Source organism: Zingiber officinale, chromosome 3B (genome assembly GCF_018446385.1).
Source record: "Zingiber officinale cultivar Zhangliang chromosome 3B, Zo_v1.1, whole genome shotgun sequence".
Classification (NCBI taxonomy): domain Eukaryota; kingdom Viridiplantae; phylum Streptophyta; class Magnoliopsida; order Zingiberales; family Zingiberaceae; genus Zingiber; species Zingiber officinale.
This window is the reverse complement of record NC_055991.1, coordinates 55,873,287-55,894,000: the sequence shown is the minus strand read 5'-3', so window position 1 is coordinate 55,894,000 and position 20,714 is coordinate 55,873,287. Positions and strand designations below refer to the sequence as shown.

Here is a 20,714-nt window from a genome sequence, read left to right as displayed (position 1 = left end):
GTTGTTTCGTCGGGGGGAGGGAGGGCGGCGGCGGAGGGTTGATTCGCGCGAGGGCCGTTGGCGGTTTAAATAGGGGGCGTGTGGGAGAAAGGATGGGTGCGATCATACTAGCACTAATGCACCGGATCCCATCAGAACTCCGAAGTTAAGCGTGCTTGGGCGAGAGCAGTACTAGGATGTGTGACCCCCTGGGAAGTCCTCGTGTTGCATCTAATTTTTATTTTTATTTATATTTTTTTTGGTAATAAAAATGTGTTATCAGCGGGTCTATTTTTCGCGAGTTGATTAAATGTTGATGTGACTATCCGGATCCCCGGAAGGTGGCGCAGACCGCCGGGAAGCGGCGACAGTTTGTTTATTTAACGGTTGATTTTTGTTCGTTTGTTTGTTTGTTGTTGTTTTCAGGTTTTTTTCGTCGGGGGGAGGGCGGGGGGTTGAGGATTCGCGGTAGCGCTTCGTCAATTTTACATCCTCGGATCGTGGTAAATTGATGAGTTTAAATCTGAGTGAACGGTCAAGATCGGCCGGAACTAGTTGAATGGTCAGGACGGCTCTGATCTTAATGAACGGCTCTGATCATCGGAGATCTACACAGATTGACTTGAATCAGCCAGATCTTGATGAACGACGAGAATTAATTATATCTGAGCCCTATGATCAGTTCGCTTCAGATTTGATCCAATGGTTAATTGTTGATTTTTTTTTATCATGATTATTGAGTTGGATTCGTATTGCGAGTTTTGTTATCGTAGTTCTTGTTTTTTATGGATTGGATTTCAACTTATAATTATGGCAGTTATCAGTGCGTCGCCTTGATTTATTTATTTGTTTTTTTAGCGGGAGGCGTTGTACTGTTTGCTTGCGGGAGGGTTGATTCGTGCGAGGGCCGTTGGCGGTTTAAATAGGGAGAGCGTGGTAGAGAGGATGAGTGCGATCATACCAGCACTAATGCACCGGATCCCATCAGAACTCCGAAGTTAAGCGTGCTTGGGCGAGAGCAGTACTAGGATGGGTGACCCCCTGGGAAGTCCTCGTGTTGCACATATTTTTGTTTTAGTATTATTATTATTATTATTTTAAGAAAAACGTGTTATTAGTGTGTCTATTTTCCGTGGGTTGTTTATTTGTTAATTTTTTATTTATTTAATTTTGCGTTCCCTTCCCCCGGAAAAGGCGGCGACGACCGCATGGGAAGCTGCGGTGGTTTGTTTATTTAACTTTTAATTTTTCGATTTTTGTTGTCTGGTTGTTTCGTCGGGGGGAGGGAGGGCGGCGGCGGCGGAGGGTTGATTCGCGCGAGGGCCGTTGGCGGTTTAAATAGGGAGAGTGTGGTAGAATGGTTGGCTGCGATCATACCAGCACTAATGCATCGGATCCCATCAGAACTCCGAAGTTAAGCGTGTTTGGGCGAGAGCAGTACTAGGATGAGTTACCCCCTGGGAAGTTCTCGTGTTGCACCTATTTTTATTTAAGTATTATTATTATTATTTTAAGAAAAATGTGTTATTAGTGTGTCTATTTTCCGTGAGTTGTTTATTTGTTAATTTTTATTTATTTATTTTTGTGTGCCCTTCCCCCGGAAGGCGGCGGCGACCGCATGGGAAGCTGCGGTGGTTTGTTTATTTAACTTTTAATTTTTCGAATTTTTTTGTCTGGTTGTTTCGTCGGGGGGAGGGAGGGAGGCGGTGGAGGGTTGATTCGCGCGAGGGTCGTTGGCGGTTTAAATTGGGAGCGTGTGGGAGAAAGGATGGGTGCGATCATACCACTACTAATGCACAGGATCCCTTCAGAACTCCGAAATTATGCGTACTTGGGCGAGAGCAATACAAGGATGGGTGACCCCCTGGGAAGTCCTTGTGTTGCACCTAATTTTTATTTTTATTTATGTTTTTTTGGTAATAAAAATGTGTTATCAGCGGGTCTATTTTTCGCGGATTATTTAAATGTTAATGTGAATATCCCCCCGGAAGTTGGCGTAGACCGCCGGGAAGCCGCGACAGTTTGATTATTTAACGGTTGATTTTTTGTTTGTTTGTTTGTTGTTGTTTTCAGGTTTTTTCATCGTGGGGATGGCGGAGGGTTGAGGATTCGCGGTAGCGCTTCGTTAATTATACATCCTCGGATCGTGGTAAATTGATTGGATTAAATCTGAGTGAACGGTCAAGATCGGTCGGAACTAGTTGAATTGTCAGGATGGCTAGATCTTAATGAACGACTCTGATCATTGGAGGTCTACACAGATCGACTTGAATCAGCCAGATCATGATGAACGACGAGAATTAATTATATATGAGCCCTATGATCAGTTCACTTCAGATTTGATCCAATGGTTAATTGTTGATTTTTTATCTTGTTTATTGAGTTGGGTTTGTATTGCGAGTTTTGCTATAGAACTTCTTGTTTTTTATGGATTGGATTTTAACTTTTAATTATGGTAGTTATCAGTGCGTTGCCTTGATTTATTTATTTGTTTTTTTAGCGGGAGGCGTTGTACTGTTTGCTTACGGGAGGGTTGATTCGCGCGAGGGCCGTTGGCGGATTAAATATGGAGAGCGTGGTAGAAAGGATGAGTACTCTTATACCAGCACTAACGCACTGGATCCCATCAGGACTCCGAAGTTAAGCGTGCTTGGGTGAGAATAGTACTAGGATGGGTGACCCCTTGGGAAGTCCTCGTTTTACACTTAATTTTTATTTTTGTATTATTATTATTTTAAGAAAAACTTGTTATTAGTGTGTCTATTTTCTGTGGGTAGTTTATTTGTTATTTATTTATTTATTTATTTATTTTATTCCCTTCCCCCGGAATGCGGCGGTGACCGCATGTGAAGCTGCGGTGGTTTGTTTATTTAACTTTTAATTTTTCAATTTTTGTTGTTTGGTTTTTTCGCGTGATGGCCGTTGACAGTTTAAATAGGTAGCGAGTGTGGGAAAGGATTGGTTCGATCATACCAGCATAATGCATCGGACCCCATCAGAACAACGAAGTTAAGCGTGCTTGGGCGAGAGTAGTACTAGGATGGGTGACCCCCTGTGAAGTCCTCGTGTTGCACCTAATTTATATATATATATATATATATATATATATATATTTTAATAAAATTGTGTTATCTGCGGGTCTATTTTTCACGGGTTGTTTAAATGTTAATGTGACAATCCCCACGGAAGGTGGCGCAGACCGCCGGGAAGTCGTGACGGTTTGATTATTTAACGGTTGATTTTTTTTTTTTGTTTGTTTGTTGTTATTTTCAGGTTTTTTCGTCGGGGGGATGGCGGAGGGTTGAGGATTCGCGGTAGCGCTTCGATAATTTTACATCCTCAGATCGTGGTAAATTGATGAGATTAAATCTGAGTGAACGGTTAAGATCGGTCGGAACTAGTTGAATGGTCAGGATGGCTAGATCTTATTGAATGACTCTGATAATCGAAGATCTACACAGATTGTCTTGAATCAGCCAGATCTTGATGAACGACGAGAATTAATTATATTTGAGCCCTATGATCAGTTCGCTTCAGATTTGATCCAATGGTTAATTGTTGATTTTTTATCATGTTTATTGAGTTGGATTCGTATTACGAGTTTTGTTATAATACTTCTTGTTTTTTATGGATTGGATTTCAACTTATAATTATGGCAGTTATCAGTGCGTCACCATGATTTATTTATTTGTTTTTTTAGCGGGAGGAGTTGTACTGTTTACTTACGGGAGGGTTGATTCTCGCAAGGGCCGTTGGCGGTTTAAATAGGGAGAGTGTGGTAGATAGGATGGGTGCGATTATACCAGCACTAATGCATCGGTTCCCATCAGAACTCCGAAGTTAAGCGTGCTTGGGGGGAAGCAGTACTAGGATGGGTGATCCCCTGGGAATTCCTCGTGTTGCACCTATTTTTATTTTAGTATTATAATTATTTTAAGAAAAAATGTGTTATTAGTGTGTCTATTTTTCGGAGGTTGTTTATTTGTTATTTTTTTATTTTTTTGTTCCCTTCCCCCGGAAGGCGGCGGCGACCGCATGGGAAGCTGCGGTGGTTTGTTTATTTAACTTTTAATTTTTCGATTTTTGTTGTCGGGTTGTTTCGTCGGGGGAGGGAGGGCGGCGGCGGAGGGTTGATTCGCGCAAGAGCCGTTGGCGGTGTAAATAGCGAGTGTGTGGGGGATAGGATGGTTGCGATCATATCAGCACTAATGCACCGGATTCCTTCAGAACTTCGAAGTTAAGCGTGCTTGGGAGAGAGCAGTACTAGGAAGGGTGACCCCTGGGAAGTCCTCGTCTTGCACCTATTTTTTATTTTTATTTATATTTTTTTTATTTTTTTGTAATTAAAATGTGTTATCAGCGGGTCTATTTTTCGCGGGTTGTTTAAATGTTAATGTGACTATCCCCCCGGAAGGTGGCGCAGACCGCTGGGAAGTCGAGTTGGTTTAATTATTTAAGGGTTGATTTTGTTTGTTTGTTTGTTTGTTTGTTGTTGTTTTCAGGTTTTTTCGTTGGGGGGAGGGCGGAGGGTTGAGGATTCGCGGTAGCGCTTTGTTAATTTTACATCCTTGGATCGTGGTAAATTGTTGAGATTAAATCTGAGTGAACGGTCAAGATCGACCGGAACTAGTTGAATGGTCAGGATGACTAGATCTTAATGAACGGCTCTGATCATCGGAGATCTACATAGATTGACTTGAATAAGCCAGATCTTGATGAGCGACGAGATTTAATTATATCTGAGCCCTATGATCTGTTCACTTCAGATTTGATCCAATGATTAATTGTTGATTTTTTATCATATTTATTGAGTTGGATTCGTATTGCGAGTTTTGTTACAGTACTTCTTGTTTTTTGTGGTTTGGATTTCAACTTATAATTATGATAGTTATCAGTGCGTTACCTTGATTTATTTATTTGTTTTTTTAGCAGGAGGCGTTGTACTGTTTGCTTGCGGGAGGGTTGATTCGTGCGAAGGCCGTTGGCGGTTTAAATCGGGAGAGTGTGGTACAAAGGATGGGTGCGATCTTATAAGTACTAATGCGCCGGATCCCATCAGAACTCCGAAGTTAAGCGGGCTTGGGCGAGAGCAGTACTAGGATGGGTGACCCCCTTGGAAGTCCTCGTGTTGCACCTAATTTTTATTTATATATTTTTTATTTTTTTGTATTAAAAATGTGTTATCAGCGGGTCTATTTTTCGCGGGTTGTTTAAACGTTAATGTGACTATCCCCCCGGAAGGTGGCGCAGACCGCTGGGAAGCCGTGTCAGTTTGATTATTTAACGGTTGATTTTTTTTTTTGTTTGTTTATTTGTTGTTGTTTTCAGGTTTTTTCATCGGGGGGAGGGCGGAGGGTTGAGGATTCGCGGTTGCGCTTTGTTAATTTTACATCCTCGGATCGTGGTAAATTGATGAGATTAAATCTGAGTGAACGGTCAAGATCGACCGGAACCAGTTGAATGGTCAGGAAGACTAGATCTTAATGAACGGCTCTGATCATCGGAGATCTACACAGATTGACTTGAATCAGCCAGATCTTGATGAACGACGAGAATTAATTATATCTGAGCCCTATGATCAGTTCACTTCAGATTTGATCCAATGGTTAATTGTTGATTTTTTATCATGTTTATTGAGTTGGATTCGTATTGCGTGTTTTGTTATAGTACTTCTTGTTTTTTATGGATTGGATTTCGATTTATAATTATGACAGTTATCAGTTCGTCACCTTGATTTATTTATTTGTTTTTTTAGCGGGAGGCGTTGTACTGTTTGCTTGCGGGAGGGTTGATTCGCGCGAGGGCCATTGGCGGTTTAAATTGGGAGAGTGTGGTAGAAAGGATGGGTGCGATCATATCAGCACTAATGCTTCTAGCTCACAGCACCACCATTAATGCAAAACACGAACCCCGACTGTGATCTATAGTCATCCTGGTCGATCTGGAAGCTAGCATCACTGTAACCCTTTACAGCTAGCTCATCATTGCCTCCATATATCAAGAAATATTCTTTAGTCCTTCTTAAGTACTTAAGAATATTCTTGTCCGCTATCCAGTGACTTTCACTTGGATCTGACTGGTATCTGCTCGTCATGCTCAAAGCATACGAGACATCAGGTCGAGTACATAGCATGGCGTACATGATCGATCCTATGGCTGAGGCATAAGGGATCTGATCCATGCGGTCTCTCTCCTCTCTAGAAGAGGGACCTTGAGTCTTCGAAAGACTCATGCCATGTGACATCGGCAGAAATCCCTTCTTGGAGTTCTGCATGGCAAACCGAAGGAGTACCTGTTGGAGTGTATACTGAAAGCCTAAGCTTTTGGTAACATTTGTTTTGAATAAAGAATCACATTTGGTCAAATTATCTACATTTGTTTGTTGTTGTTCAATTAATTTATATTGTAGATAACATAGCACGTGGTGTCACATGCAGAAGATAATGTTATCAGTACCTTATAAATTATAAACAGTAGCTCACGACCAAAATGGAAAGGAACAAATCATTAGAAGGTCGTAGTGTAATTAGGTATCAGTTTATCTTGACTGTATAATTACACTAGTACACTTAGAGTGTATTGAGTAGGACCATTTGAGGTCGTTTCTTTTATACTGACTTTATAAAGGAACAAAAACCTCAGTTATTATGGAAGTGTGTGCTCTTAATCCTAATATAATAACAAGCATATATATTTGATATTTATTTCTTTAATTTATCAATGGGTGAGATTTAGTTCGATGAATCAATAAGCCCGATAAGTTGGGAAATGATATCACTTATAGTGTGTGTTGTTGATTATAGAAGGAAACTGTGTCCTAGAGATACTAGGTTGATAATGTCCCCAAGAGGAGCTCATAAGGATTGTCATGTTAAACCCTGCAGGTGGACTTAGTCCGACATGATGATAAGGTTGAGTGGTACTACTCTTGGATTTAGATATTAATTAAATGAGTTGTCAGTAACTCACTTAATTAGTGGACATTCGATATCTTAAACACAGGGAGACTAACACACTCATAATAAGAAGGAGCCCAAAAAATGTAATTTGGGATTGGTGCGGTAGTTCATTAATAGTTCTCTAGTGGAATGAATTATTATTGATAAAATTAAGTTGTGTGTTCGGGGCGAACACGGGATGCTTAATTTTATCGGGAGACCAAAACCAATTCCTCCTCTCGGTCCCTATCGTAGCCTCTTATTTATAGAGTACTATACCCACCTATACCCACCTTGTATATCTACCCAAAGGGGGCCGGCCAAGCTAGCTTGGGAACCAAGCTAGGGCCGACCTAGGTATAAAATTGGGTCGCCGGCCCTAGCTTGAACCCAAGCTAGTGGGGGCCGGCCAAATTAAATTAAAAAGGAATTTTAATTTTAATTTTTATTATGTGAAAGAAATAATTTATTAAAGAGAATTTAAATTAAAATATCTCTCTTATAAAAGATCTACAAAAGATTAAAGAAAGAGATTAGATCTCTTTCCTTATTTGTAGATTGGTGAGATATTTTATTTTCTCTCTAAAAATTATTCACATGTTGTAAAATTAAAATTATAGAAATTGCCTTTTATCAACCATGAAGAGATTTTTGAAGAGAAATTTTAATTTTAAAATTTCCGGAAACAAATTAGGAAGTTTTAATTGTTGATTGAAACTTGTCCAATTTGATTTCATTGATGTGGCCGGCCATAAGATTTCAATTGGGGAAATTTTATTTTATTTTTCTCAATTAAATCATGTCAAGGAAATTAAGGAAATTTTATTGTAATTAAATTTCCTAATTTGCTTAGGCCAAGGAATATAAAAGAAGGGGTAGGGGTGCCTTCATGAGATACAACCTCTATTATTTTCTCTCCCTCTTTTCCTTGGTGTTGTGGCCGACCATCATCCTTTCCCTCTCTTCCTCTTGTGGTGGCCGAACCCCTCTCTTTCCTTGGAGCTCTTGTGGTGGCCGGATACTACTTGGAGAAGAAGAAGAAGAAGGAGAGGAAGTGAGCATCTCTTGGAGCTTGGTTAGTGTTTTGATTTTCTTCCTTGGTGAAGCTTCTTTCTTTGTGGCCGAACCTAGCTAGGAGGAGAAGAAGGTGGTTGGTGGTTTCTCATCTCGGAAGATCGTTGCCCACACAACGTCCGAGGTTAGAAGAGGAATACGGTAGAAGATCAAGAGGTTTTTTCTACAAGATATAACTAGTAATTTTTCTTTCCGCATCATACTAGTTATTTATGGAAATAATACCAAATACAAGAGGCTTACGTTCTAGAATTTCGAATATGTTTTTCGATGTTGTGTTCTTTTGTTTTTTCTTTTCCTTGTGATTTGATTGTTCTCTTTGGTTAACCTAAAGTTATTTTAGGAAATTAAATATTAGATTTCTATAAAAGGTTTTGTCTAGTCGGTGGTGGTTGCTCCCATATCCAAGAAGGCCATGTGCCTCGCCACGTTAGTACTGGGAACCGATTATGGAAATTAATATTTAATGGAATTAATAACTTAAGGTGATTTGGGTCGAACGTGTTAAGTTCCGCAGGAGATCCAAGTCAAAACCTAAAAGAACAAATAGATTAAGTTTTGGATCAAACGAGTTAAGTTCCGCAGGCGATCCAATATTTAATTTAAAAGAACACATGGTAGCTAGGAAAAGGTTCAGACCTTTGTACAAAATTTTTGTACAGTGGAACCTCTAGACTTTCCGAGTAGCAACCAACAGTACCTTGTCAATGTATGTACTCTGACTTAGGCCAAGCAATCTCTTAGATCTATCTCTATAGATCTGTATCCCTAGAATGCGGGATGCCTCACCTAAGTCCTTCATTGAGAAGCAACTCCCTAGCCATGTCTTGACAGACTGAAGCATAGGGATGTCCTTCCTAATGAGCAGTATGTCATCCACATACAATATGAGGAAGACAACTATGTCCCCTACAACCTTCTTGTAGACACAAGGTTCATCTTCATTCTTGATGAAACCAAACTGTTTGATTGCATCATCGAATCGAAGATTCCAGCTCTGAGAAGCTTGCTTTAGTCCATAAATGGACCTATGCAGCTTGCATACTCTGCTAGTATGCTGTGGATCTACAAAACCCTCATATTGTGTCATGTACACATCCTCAAGTAGGTTTTCATTCAGAAACGCGGTTTTGACATCCATCTGCCATATCTCATAGTCATGGTAGGCTGCAATAGCAAGCATGATCCGAATGGACTTAAACATCGCTACTAGAGAAAAGGTTTCATCATAGTCAATACCATGAATCTGCTTGAAACCTTTAGCTACCAAGCGACCCTTATAGATAAGTCCATCCATGTTAGTCTTTCTCTTAAAGACCCACTTACACCCAATGGGTTTTACCCCTTCAGGTGGATCAACCAAAGTCCATACTTAGTTGGTGTACATGGATTCCATTTCGGATCTCATGGCCTCTAGCCATTTCTCGGAATCTGGTCTCATCACAGCTTCCTGATAGGTGGTAGGCTCATCCTCTATGAGCACAATGTCATCATGATCAGACAAGAGAAATGAGTATCTCTCAGGCTGACGACGTACCCTATCAGATCTGCGAAGAGGTATGCCTACTTGAACTGGTTGTTGTTCCTCAACCCCTTGTGGAACAACATCATCCACAACACTTTGTGGTTCCAGTTCAACTTCCATCGAGGCTTCAGTGCTATTGTTTGCATCTTGAACTTCTTCAAGATCGAACGTGCTCCCACTAGTCTTTCTAGAAACAAAGTCCCTTTCTAGAAAGACCCCAGTCTTTGCCACAACTACCTTGTGCTGACTGGGAATGTAGAAGTAATATCCCTTAGTTTCCTTGGGATATCCAATAAAATAGGACTCGTCGGATTTGGGTCCTAACTTGTCTGAGACTTGATGTCTAACGTAAGCCTCACAGCCCCAAATCCTCATGAAAGACACCTGGACATCTCTCCCAGTCCATATCTTATATGGTGTCTTTATCACGGCCTTGGATGGAACTCGGTTGAGTATAAAAGCTGCCGTGTCTAAAGCATAACCCCAAAGGTATGTCGGAAGATCTGTGTGACTCATCATAGATCGCACCATATCTAATAGGGTACGATTCCTCCTTTCGGATACACCATTCCACTGTGGTGTTCCAGGAGGAGTGAGTTGGGATATGATCCCACACTCTGCTAGATAGTCACGAAACTCATGGCTAAGGTATTCTCCACCTCGATCGGATCGAAGTATCTTAATACTCTTGCCAAACTGGTTCTGTACTTCATTCTTGAATTCTTTGAACTTTTCAAAGGATTCAGACTTATGTGTCACCAAGTACACATAACCATATCTACTGAAGTCATCAGTAAATGTGATGAAGTATCTATAACCGCCTCTAGCAGCAACATTGAAAGGGCCACATACATCACTATGTATGAGTCCTAACAAATCAGTTGCTCTCTCGCTGTGCCGACTAAAGGGAGTCTTGGTCATCTTGCCTCGTAGGCATGACTCGCATATCTCATATGATTCAAAATCAAATGAGTCCAACAAACCATCCTTATGGAGCTGGGATAAACGCTTGTCATTTATATGACCTAAGCGACAGTGCCAGAGGTAGGTTTGGTTCATGTCATTTGACTTGAACCTCTTGGTATTTATGTTATAGATAGGGCTCTCAAGGTCTAGAATATAGAGTCTGTTTATCAGAGGTGCACTACAATAGAACATATCGTTTAAAAAGACGGAACAACTTTTGTTCTTTATTATAAACGAAAATCCTTTCTTGTCCAAACAAGAAACTGAAATTATGTTCTTAGTCAAGGAAGGCACATAACAACAATCATCTAATTCTAGTACAAGCCCAGAAGGCAGAGATAGATAGTAAGTTCCTACAGCAATAGTAACAACCCGTGCTCCATTGCCTACTCGTAGGTCTACCTCACCCTTCGTCAATGCCCTACTATTTCTCAGCGCTTGTACATTAGTACAAATGTGCGAAGCACATCCGGTATCTAATACCCACGATGAAGAAATAGAGAGGTTGACTTCTATAACATGTATACCTGAAGTAGAAATCTTATTTCTCTTCTTCGTAAGATCTTCCAGGTATTCTTTGGAGTTCCTCTTCCAGTGCCTCGCTTGTCCTTGATATAGGTGACAAAGATGTTCAACCATATCGTAAGCGCCCATCAACTCATGTTGCTTCTGAAGCTCAGAGTTCATGGTCGCGAGCATAAGATAGGACACATCTAATGCGTCATCTTGATGCTTCTTGTAAGCATCTCGGTCTGCTCGCATGGCAGTGGCAGGAGGAGCCTCCGGAATGGGCTGCTCCAGAACGTACAGTTTACGTTCTTGGGTGAGAACTATTCTCAGGTTCCTGTACCAGTCCAGGAAATTTGCTCCGTTGAGCTTGTCCTTCTTAAGGACAGAACGCAGAGAGAAGTTGTTCGTGTTTGACGTCATGGAAATTCTACAACAGAAATAAATGCAAAAATAAATATCATATTCTTTAAATCATTTAATTAGGCCTTCAACTAAATGATGCTCCCACTGAATTCTATAATTCATGTGGGACAAGATCCACATCATACTAACTCTTGAGTTAGCTTTGGCTAATACGCCCAAGACTTAGTATGATCGGTAGGTAACGATTACCAATTACATCTCTATGCAACTCTTATTTATAGGATCAAAATCCGCATTTATATTAAAACTCGAGTTAGCTTTGGCTAATACTCCCGAGAGTTAATATATATGTGATTTTGACCTATCTTTCCAACCGTTGGAAGAATGCCTATAGTTATACTCGATCCAACCGAGTTAACTAGGAATACTCAATCTAATTGAGTTGTACTCACCCATGCGTTGATAGGCGGGACCAAGATTGTCCCTCCGTGCCCTACCAAGATAGTATGCGTTGCTCTGCTTTGGCAGATTCAACAACAACATGCGATCGAGGTAGTGGTAGGTATCACGGCATGGTAGGCATTACGAGTTGACGCGTTTTAGATCTAATCTAAATGATGATGCATATCAAATACTTGATTTAGATCTAATCTAATCGTGGGGTGCATCATGTGCACGATTTAGATCTAATCTAATCGCAAGGCACTAATTAATTACTTAATTAACTAGCATGCATCACATACACACAAAATAATTAATTAAATAATTAATCAAATAATTTTGTGATTATGTCATGGCCCTACTACGATCTTCTCAAGCCAATGAGAAGATCAGATGGTCAACCTAAGGTCAACAGCTTCTCAAGCTTCTTCGTTTGACCACCTTGTGTTGCTCGCACCCTCCTCGTAACTCCGTCTCGTGTGGACCTTCCACCACTTCAAAATTTACATTACAATTTTGAAACTTGAGTTTCATTCGAGTCTAAATCTAATTTACAACTAGAATATAAAAGAAAGGCACGACGCGCAGGTCGTGAAAATAAAATAAAATAAATACAGCACGCACATCACATAACGGCACGAAGGTTGTATTATGAATTACAACACATTTCCAAATCCAATTTGGGTCTTTGGGCCATGACTATCACAAAAATAATATATAATTCAAAATTATATATTTCTATAATTTTCTGTAATTTTTCTATAATTTTTACAATTTTTACGAGTACAATTTCCCGGCGGTTCCGTTTAACGGTTTTCGGGCGCAATCGCGGAATGAATCCCCTTGCGGGGCCAGGGGCAGCGCCCCTACCTGCGATCTAACCATCGCGAGGGTTCCTTTGCGATCTAACAGCGCCTTAGCCCGCTGTCCCAAAAAGATTTGGGGCGAAACCAAGCTGTTTTGGAAAAATCTTCCCGGTAGCGGAAGCCTACAAGTGCCGAAACACTTGTGCTTCGCTTCTACGAGAAAATTACCCATAAAAAACTATAAAAAACCTAAATTTACAGAAAATCACAGAAGCTATTTTTTCATAAAAAATCAAAAACAAACTCGTACACGCCTTCGCACATGGCTCTGTTACCACTGTTGGGTTTTTCAGGCCACGAAAACTGCTTTTCGCGTCGCGGAAACCCCGAATCACCCATGCCACTGGATCTCGTGCGAAGGATAGATTTCAAAATTACGAGTACGAGTTTCAAACTATGATCAACAGTAGATCTACAAAGGAAAAACATTTTATACCTTTGAAGCGTGCCCTCGCAAATTCCACTCGTCCAACGGTACGGCGGATCTCGAAGTTGTCAACGTAGACAACTCTCTAGTGATATCCACACGAACAAGAAGTGTTCTCTAACACTCAAGGATGGAGAAGAGAGCACCACAAGTGTGCTAGCACTCTCTAGGGCTCTCGGGTAGGATTGGAAGAATAAGAAAGGAAAAGAAGAGAACACACTCCTCTAAAATCTCTATGTGACTTTCACTAACCTTTCTTCTTGGATTAGATTCACTCTCCTTTCTTCTCCTTTGCTTGAAACCCACGACCAAGAGAAGAGAGGGAGCAAGAAGAGAGCTTAGGAGGAGGAAGATCACTTGAATGAGAGTTACACTTGCAAAAATGAAACTCTTTTTTCATCTAATTAAGTGGTTTGTAACCTCCATGGGATACCAAGAGTCACAACTCTTGGTAACTCCCATGAGGTGGCACTTCACTTAAGTAACTATGATGATGTGGAGCATCATCATTGGTCCACTTAATGCCAACTCACCAATGAGGTGGCATAAAGTCAAGTCAAACTTGACTCTTTATCTTCCTCTCAAGTCAAGTCAAACTTGACTTAATCTCTCTCATGGTTGATCTAATCCAACCATTTAATTCAAGCCAATTTAATATAATGAATTTAATTCATTTAATTAAATTGATTCAATGAGTCATAATCTAAATTAGACTCATTGAACACATGAATAAACTTGAGTCCAACTCAATTAGCCCAATTAGGATTACTCTTAATCCAATTTGATTCATCAAATGAATCTAATCCTCTTGGTTCATCATATGAATCTAATCTCCATCCACTTGTTCTTTGTGTGTGACCCAATAGGTTCTTGTAACGTTGGCAATGCCCCTAAACTCATTTAGAAACATAAGTAATGAGCGGTATCTAGCAATACATCATTACTACCCAAGTTACAAGAATGTTGAGATCCAACATCACCTTGTGACTCCTAATTGTGACTCCTCACAATATATGACAAGTGTCCTTCTATCCTAGACATCTAGATTGATCAATATGAGGCATAGACCGTGTTATCCTCTAATCAATCTAAATCTTGAACTCTAAGCAGACTCACTCAATCAAATGAGCTCAATATCCTATATTGACTCATTTGGGCATGGCCATGGACTTCGTGGTCTCACTCTATCAAGAATATCGATGTCGCTCCCGTCATATAGGAGGGATAGATCCCATCTACATCACTCACATCCCTCTGCATAATTCATTACATACCCAGTAATCGCCTTTATAGTCCATCCAGTTACGGGTGACGTTTGACGAAACCAAAGTACATAACTCCTTATGTAGGGATCCATGGTGACTTCAGGTCTAAGGACTAGTAGTCATACTAATAGCCACATGAGAAAGTATATGACACTCATATAACGATCCATGATACTTTCTCATGGCGGGTCATTCAGTATACATTCTCTAATGCATACCCATGTGTCAACTTGATATCTCTATATCCATGACTTGTGAGATCAAGTCATCGAGTTGACCTACATGCTAGTCTTATTGCATTAACATTCTCCCTGAATGTTAATACTCGACTAGGAATGATTAAGAGTAGTGTTCCCTATATCATCTCACTATCGGTTCAACTAACCGATTGATATAGGTGAGAACCGTCTACTCAAGGACGTTATTATACTTAGTTTATTTGGCACCAATACAAGTAAGTATAATAACCAAAAACCAAATTCCTTTATTTATATAGAATATGATACAACAAGTCCAAAATACAATCATCAAATGATTGGCTCTAGGGCTCTAGCTAACAATCTTCCACTAGCACTAGTGCCAATCAGTGTAAGCTCTAAGCCCAAATGACCTAGTGTGACCATCATGCTTCCTCTGTGCCAAAGCCTTGGTCAAGGGATCTGCGATGTTAGCCTCTGTAGGTACTCTGCAAATCTTCACATCTCCTCTCTCGATGATCTCTCGAATGAGATGGAAGTGCCGTAGTATGTGTTTGGTCCGCTGGTGTGAGCGAGGTTCCTTCGCCTGTGCTATAACTCCATTGTTGTCACAATAGAGCTCAATAGAGTTAGCAATGCTAGGAACCACCCCAAGTTCAGTGATGAACTTGCGAATCCAAACTGCCTCCTTTGCTGCCTCTGATGTAGCAATATACTCGGCCTCTGTCATAGAATCAGCTACTGTGTCCTTCTTCGAACTCTTCCAGCTCACAGCACCACCATTAATGCAAAACACGAACCCTGACTGCGATCTATAGTCATCCTGGTCAGTCTGGAAGCTAGCATCACTGTAACCCTTTACAGCTAGCTCATCATTGCCTCCATATATCAAGAAATATTCTTTATTCCTTCTTAAGTACTTAAGAATATTCTTGACCGCTATCCAGTGACTTTCACCTGGATCTGACTGGTATTTGCTCGTCATGCTCAAAGCATACGAGACATCAGGTCGAGTACATAGCATGGCGTACATGATCGATCCTATGGCTGAGGCATAAGGGATCTGATCCATGCGGTCTCTCTCCTCTCTAGAAGAGGGACCTTGAGTCTTCGAAAGACTCATGCCATGTGACATCGGCAGAAATCCCTTCTTGGAGTTCTGCATGGCAAACCGAAGGAGTACCTTGTCAATGTATGTACTCTGACTTAGGCCAAGCAATCTCTTAGATCTATCTCTATAGATCTGTATCCCTAGAATGCGGGATGCTTCACCTAAGTCCTTCATTGAGAAGCAACTCCCTAGCCATGTCTTGACAGACTGAAGCATAGGGATGTCCTTCCCAATGAGCAGTATGTCATCCACATACAATATGAGGAAGACAACTATGCCCCCTACAACCTTCTTGTAGACACAAGGTTCATCTTCGTTCTTGATGAAACCAAACGTGTTATTAGTGTGTCTATTTTCCGTGGGTTGTTTATTTGTTATTTATTTATTTATTTATTTTTTTGTTCCCTTCCCCCGGAAGGCGGCGGTGACCGCATGGGAAGCTGCGGTGGTTTGTTTATTTAACTTTTAATTTTTCAATTTTTGTTGTTTGGTTGTTTCGTCGGGGGGAGGGAGGGCGGCGGTGGAGGGTTGATTCGCGCGAGGGCCGTTGGCGGTTTAAATAGGGAGCGTGTGGGGGAAAGGATGGGTGCGATCATACCAGTACTTATGCACTGGATCCCAACAAAACTTCGAAGTTAAGCGTGCTTCGGCGAGAGCAGTACTTGGATCGGTGACCCCCTGGGAAGTCCTCGTGTTGCACCTAATTTTTAATTATATATATTTTTTTGTAATAAAAATGTGTTATCAGTGGGTCTATTTTTCGCGGGTTGTTTAAATGTTAATGTGACTATCCCACCGGAAGGTGGTGCAGACCGCTAGGAAGCCGTGTCGGTTTGATTATTTAACGGTTGATTTTTTGTTTGTTTGTTTGTTTGTTTGTTGTTGTTTTTAGGTTTTTTCGTCGGGGGGAGGGCGGAGGGTTGAGGATTCACGGTAGCGCTTTGTTAATTTTACATCCTCGGATCGTGGTAAATTGTTGAGGTTAAATCTGAGTGAACGGTCAAGATCGACCGGAACTAGTAGAATGGTCAGGATGACTAGATCTTAATGAACGGCTCTGATCATCGGAGATCTAAACAGATTGACTTGAATCAGCCAGATCTTGATGAACGACGAGAATTAATTATATCTGAGCCCTATGATCAGTTCACTTCAGATTTGATCCAATGGTTAATTGTTGATTTTTTATCATGCTTATTGAGTTGGATTCGTATTGCGAGTTTTGTTATTGTACTTCTTGTTTTATATGGATTGGATTTTAACTTATAATTATGACAGTTATTAGTGCGTTACCTTTATTTATTTATTTGTTTTTTTAGCGGGAGGCGTTATACTGTTTGCTTGCGGGAGGGTTGATTCGCGCAAGGGCCGTTGGCGGTTTAACTCGGGAGAGTGTGGTAGAAAGGATGGGTGCGATCATATCAGCACTAATGCGTCGGATCCGATCAGAACTCCGAAGTTTAGCGGGCTTGGGCGAGAGCAGTACTAGGATGGGTGATCCCCTGGGAAGTGCTCGTGTTGCAACAATGTTTATTTTCGTATTATTATTATTTTAAGAAAAATGTCTTATTAGTGTGTCTATTTTCCGTGGCTTGTTTATTTGTTATTTATTTATTTATTTTTTTGTTCCCTTCCCCCGGAAGGCGGCGGTGACCACATGGGAAGCTGCGGTGGTTTGTTTATTTAACTTTTAATTTCTCAATTTTTGTTGTCTGGTTGTTTCGTCGGGGGGAGGGAGGGCGGCGGCGGAGGGTTGATTCGCGCGAGGGTCGTTGGCGGTTTAAATAGGGAGCTTGTGGGAGAAAGGATGAGTGCGATCATACCAGCACTAATGCACCGGATCCCATCAAGACTTCGAAGTTAAGCGTGCTTGGGCGAGAGCAGTACTTGGATCGGTGACCCCCTGGGAAGTCCTCGTGTTGCACCTAATTTTTAATTATATTTTTTTATTTTTTTGTAATAAAAATGTGTTATCAGCGGGTCTATTTTTCGTGGGTTGTTTAAATGTTAATGTGACTATCCCCTCGGAAGGTGGCGTAGACCGCTGGGAAGTCGTGTCGGTTTGATTATTTAACGGTTGATTTTTTGTTTGTTTGTTTGTTTGTTGTTGTTTTTAGGTTTTTTCGTCGGGGGGAGGGCGGAGTGTTGAGGATTCGCGGTAGCGCTTTGTTAATTTTACATCCTCGGATCGTGGTAAATTGATGAGATTAAATCTGAGTGAACGGTTAAGATCGACCGGAACCAGTTGAATGGTCAGGATGACTAGATCTTAATAAACGGCTCTGATCATCAGAGATCTACACAGATTGACTTGAATCACCCAGATCTTGATGAACGACGAGAATTAATTATATCTGAGCCCTATGATCAGTTCACTTCAGATTTGATCCAATGGTTAATTGTTGATTTTTTATCATGTTTTTTGAGTTGGATTCGTATTGCGTGTTTTGTTATAGTACTTTTTGTTTTTTATGGATTGAATTTCGACTTATAATTATGACAGTTATCAGTGTGTCACCTTGATTTATTTATTTGTTTTTTTAGCGGGAGGCGTTGTACTGTTTGCTTACGGGAGGGTTGATTCGCGCGAGGGCCGTTGGCGGTTTAAATCGGGAGACTGTGGTAGAAAGGATGAGTGCTATCATATCAGCACTAATGCGCCAGATCCCATCAGAGCTCCGAAGTTAAGCGGGCTTGGGCGAGAGCAGTACTAGGATGGGTGATCCCCTGGGAAGTGCTCGTGTTGCAACAATGTTTATTTTCGTATTATTATTATTTTAAGAAAAATGTCTTATTAGTGTGTCTATTTTCCGTGGCTTGTTTATTTGTTATTTATTTATTTATTTATTTTTTTGTTCCCTTCCCCCGGAAGGCGGCGGTGACCGCATGGGAAGCTGCGGTGGTTTGTTTATTTAACTTTTAATTTCTCAATTTTTGTTGTCTGGTTGTTTCGTCGGGGGGAGGGAGGGCGGCGGCGGAGGGTTGATTCGCGCGAGGGTCGTTGGCGGTTTAAATAGGGAGCTTGTGGGAGAAAGGATGGGTGCGATCATACCAGCACTAATGCACCGGATCCCATCAAGACTTCGAAGTTAAGCGTGCTTGGGCGAGAGCAGTACTTGGATCGGTGACCCCTTGGGAAGTCCTCGTGTTGCACCTAATTTTTTATTATATATTTTTATTTTTTTGTAATAAAAATGTGTTATCAGCGGGTCTATTTTTCGTGGGTTGTTTAAATGTTAATGTGACTATCCCCCCGGAAGGTGGCGCAGACCGCTGGGAAGTCGTGTCGGTTTGATTATTTAACGGTTGATTTTTTGTTTGTTTGTTTGTTTGTTGTTGTTTTTAGGTTTTTTCGTCGGGGGGAGGGCGGAGGGTTGAGGATTCGCGGTAGCGCTTTGTTAATTTTACATCCTCGGATCGTGGTAAATTGATGAGATTAAATCTGATTGAACGGTCAAGATCGACCGGAACTTGTAGAATGGTCAGGATGACTAGATCTTAATGAACGGCTCTGATCATCGGAGATCTAAACAGATTGACTTGAATCAGCCAGATCTTGATGAACGACGAGAATTAATTATATCTGAGCCCTATAATCAGTTCACTTCAGATTTGATCCAATGGTTAATTGTTGATTTTTTATCATGTTTATTGAGTTGGATTCGTATTGCGAGTTTTGTTATTGTACTTTTTGTTTTTTATGGATTGGATTTCAACTTATAATTATGACAGTTATTAGTGTGTTACCTTGATTTATTTATTTGTTTTTTTAGCGGGAGGCGTTGTACTGTTTGCTTGCGGGAGGGTTTATTCGCGCGAGGGCCGTTGGCGGTTTAAATCGGGAGAGTGTTGTAGAAAGGATGGGTGCGATCATATCAGCACTAATGCGTCAGATCCCATCAGAACTCCGAAGTTTAGCGGGCTTGGGCCAAAGCAGTACTAGGATGGGTGATCCCCTAGGAAGTGCTCGTGTTGCACCTATTTTTATTTTAGTATTATTACTATTTTAAGAAAAACGTGTTATTAGTGTGTCTATTTTCCGTGGGTTGTTTATTTGTTATTTATTTATTTATTTTTTTGTTCCCTTCCCCCGGAAGGCGGTGGTGACCGCATGGGAAGCTGCGGTGGTTTGTTTATTTAACTTTTAATTTTCCAATTTTTGTTGTCTAGTTGTTTCGTCGGGGGGAGGGTGGGCGGCGGCGGAGGGTTGATTCGCGCGAGGGCCGTTGGCGGTTTAAATAGGGAGCTTGTGGGAGAAAGGATGGGTGCGATCATACCAGCACTAATGCACCGGATCCCATCAAGACTTCGAAGTTAAGCGTGGTTGGGCGAGAGCAGTACTTGGATCGGTGACCCCCTGGGAAGTCCTCGTGTTGCACCTAATTTTTTATTATATATTTTTATTTTTTTGTAATAAAAATGTGTTATCAGCGGGTCTATTTTTCGTGGGTTGTTTAAATGTTAATTTTCCAATTTTTGTTGTCTAGTTGTTTCGTCGGGGGGAGGGTGGGCGGCGGCGGAGGGTTGATTCGCGCGAGGGCCGTTGGCGGTTTAAATATGGAGCGTGTGGGAGAAAGGATGGGTGCGATCATACCAGCACTAATGAACCGGATCCTATCAGAACTTCGAAATTAAGCGTGCTTGGGCAAGAGCAGTACTTGAATCGGTGACCCCCTGGGAAGTCCTCGTGTTGCACCTAATTTTTATTTATATTTTTTTTTTATTTTTTTGTAATAAAACTGTGTTATTAGCGGGCCTATTTTTCGCGGGTTGTTTAAATGTTAATGTGACTATCCCCCCGGAAGGTGGCGCAGACCGCTGGGAAGCCGTGTTGGTTTGATTATTTAACGGTTGATTTTTTGTTTGTTTGTTTGTTTGTTTGTTGTTGTTTTTAGGTTTTTTCGTCGGGGGGAGGGCGGAGGGTTGAGGATTCGCGGTAGCGCTTTGTTAATTTTACATCCTCGGATCGTGATAAATTGATGAGATTAAATCTGAGTGAACGGTTAAGATCGACCGGAACCAGTTGAATGGTCAGGATGACTAGATTTTTTT

General features: G+C 41.1%; 7 non-coding genes and 10 pseudogenes across 7 annotated transcripts; all 17 read left to right on the top strand.

Moving 5' to 3' along the window:
• The first annotated feature begins 94 nt into the window (after nucleotides 1-94).
• On the top strand, nucleotides 95-213 carry LOC121968971. The gene has a single exon (XR_006108473.1). It is a non-coding gene; the product is annotated as a 5S ribosomal RNA (ribosomal RNA).
• Nucleotides 214-926: 713 nt separating this feature from the next.
• LOC121968844 lies at nucleotides 927-1,045 on the top strand. Its single transcript, XR_006108374.1, has one exon. It is a non-coding gene; the product is annotated as a 5S ribosomal RNA (ribosomal RNA).
• A 297-nt stretch (nucleotides 1,046-1,342) lies between these two features.
• LOC121968993 lies at nucleotides 1,343-1,461 on the top strand. The gene has a single exon (XR_006108492.1). It is a non-coding gene; the product is annotated as a 5S ribosomal RNA (ribosomal RNA).
• Nucleotides 1,462-1,749: 288 nt separating this feature from the next.
• Nucleotides 1,750-1,868, top strand: LOC121968679 (annotated as a pseudogene).
• A 698-nt stretch (nucleotides 1,869-2,566) lies between these two features.
• LOC121968670 lies at nucleotides 2,567-2,687 on the top strand (annotated as a pseudogene).
• Nucleotides 2,688-2,938: 251 nt separating this feature from the next.
• LOC121968682 lies at nucleotides 2,939-3,056 on the top strand (annotated as a pseudogene).
• Nucleotides 3,057-3,768: 712 nt separating this feature from the next.
• LOC121968661 lies at nucleotides 3,769-3,887 on the top strand. The gene has a single exon (XR_006108257.1). It is a non-coding gene; the product is annotated as a 5S ribosomal RNA (ribosomal RNA).
• Nucleotides 3,888-4,165: 278 nt separating this feature from the next.
• Nucleotides 4,166-4,283, top strand: LOC121968678 (annotated as a pseudogene).
• A 714-nt stretch (nucleotides 4,284-4,997) lies between these two features.
• On the top strand, nucleotides 4,998-5,116 carry LOC121969001. Its single transcript, XR_006108500.1, has one exon. It is a non-coding gene; the product is annotated as a 5S ribosomal RNA (ribosomal RNA).
• Nucleotides 5,117-16,246: 11,130 nt separating this feature from the next.
• Nucleotides 16,247-16,365, top strand: LOC121968674 (annotated as a pseudogene).
• A 705-nt stretch (nucleotides 16,366-17,070) lies between these two features.
• On the top strand, nucleotides 17,071-17,189 carry LOC121968675 (annotated as a pseudogene).
• A 282-nt stretch (nucleotides 17,190-17,471) lies between these two features.
• On the top strand, nucleotides 17,472-17,590 carry LOC121969000. The gene has a single exon (XR_006108499.1). It is a non-coding gene; the product is annotated as a 5S ribosomal RNA (ribosomal RNA).
• A 705-nt stretch (nucleotides 17,591-18,295) lies between these two features.
• On the top strand, nucleotides 18,296-18,414 carry LOC121968672 (annotated as a pseudogene).
• A 286-nt stretch (nucleotides 18,415-18,700) lies between these two features.
• On the top strand, nucleotides 18,701-18,819 carry LOC121968998. The gene has a single exon (XR_006108497.1). It is a non-coding gene; the product is annotated as a 5S ribosomal RNA (ribosomal RNA).
• Nucleotides 18,820-19,524: 705 nt separating this feature from the next.
• On the top strand, nucleotides 19,525-19,643 carry LOC121968683 (annotated as a pseudogene).
• A 282-nt stretch (nucleotides 19,644-19,925) lies between these two features.
• Nucleotides 19,926-20,044, top strand: LOC121968663 (annotated as a pseudogene).
• Nucleotides 20,045-20,242: 198 nt separating this feature from the next.
• Nucleotides 20,243-20,361, top strand: LOC121968664 (annotated as a pseudogene).
• The last annotated feature ends 353 nt before the right edge of the window (nucleotides 20,362-20,714 follow it).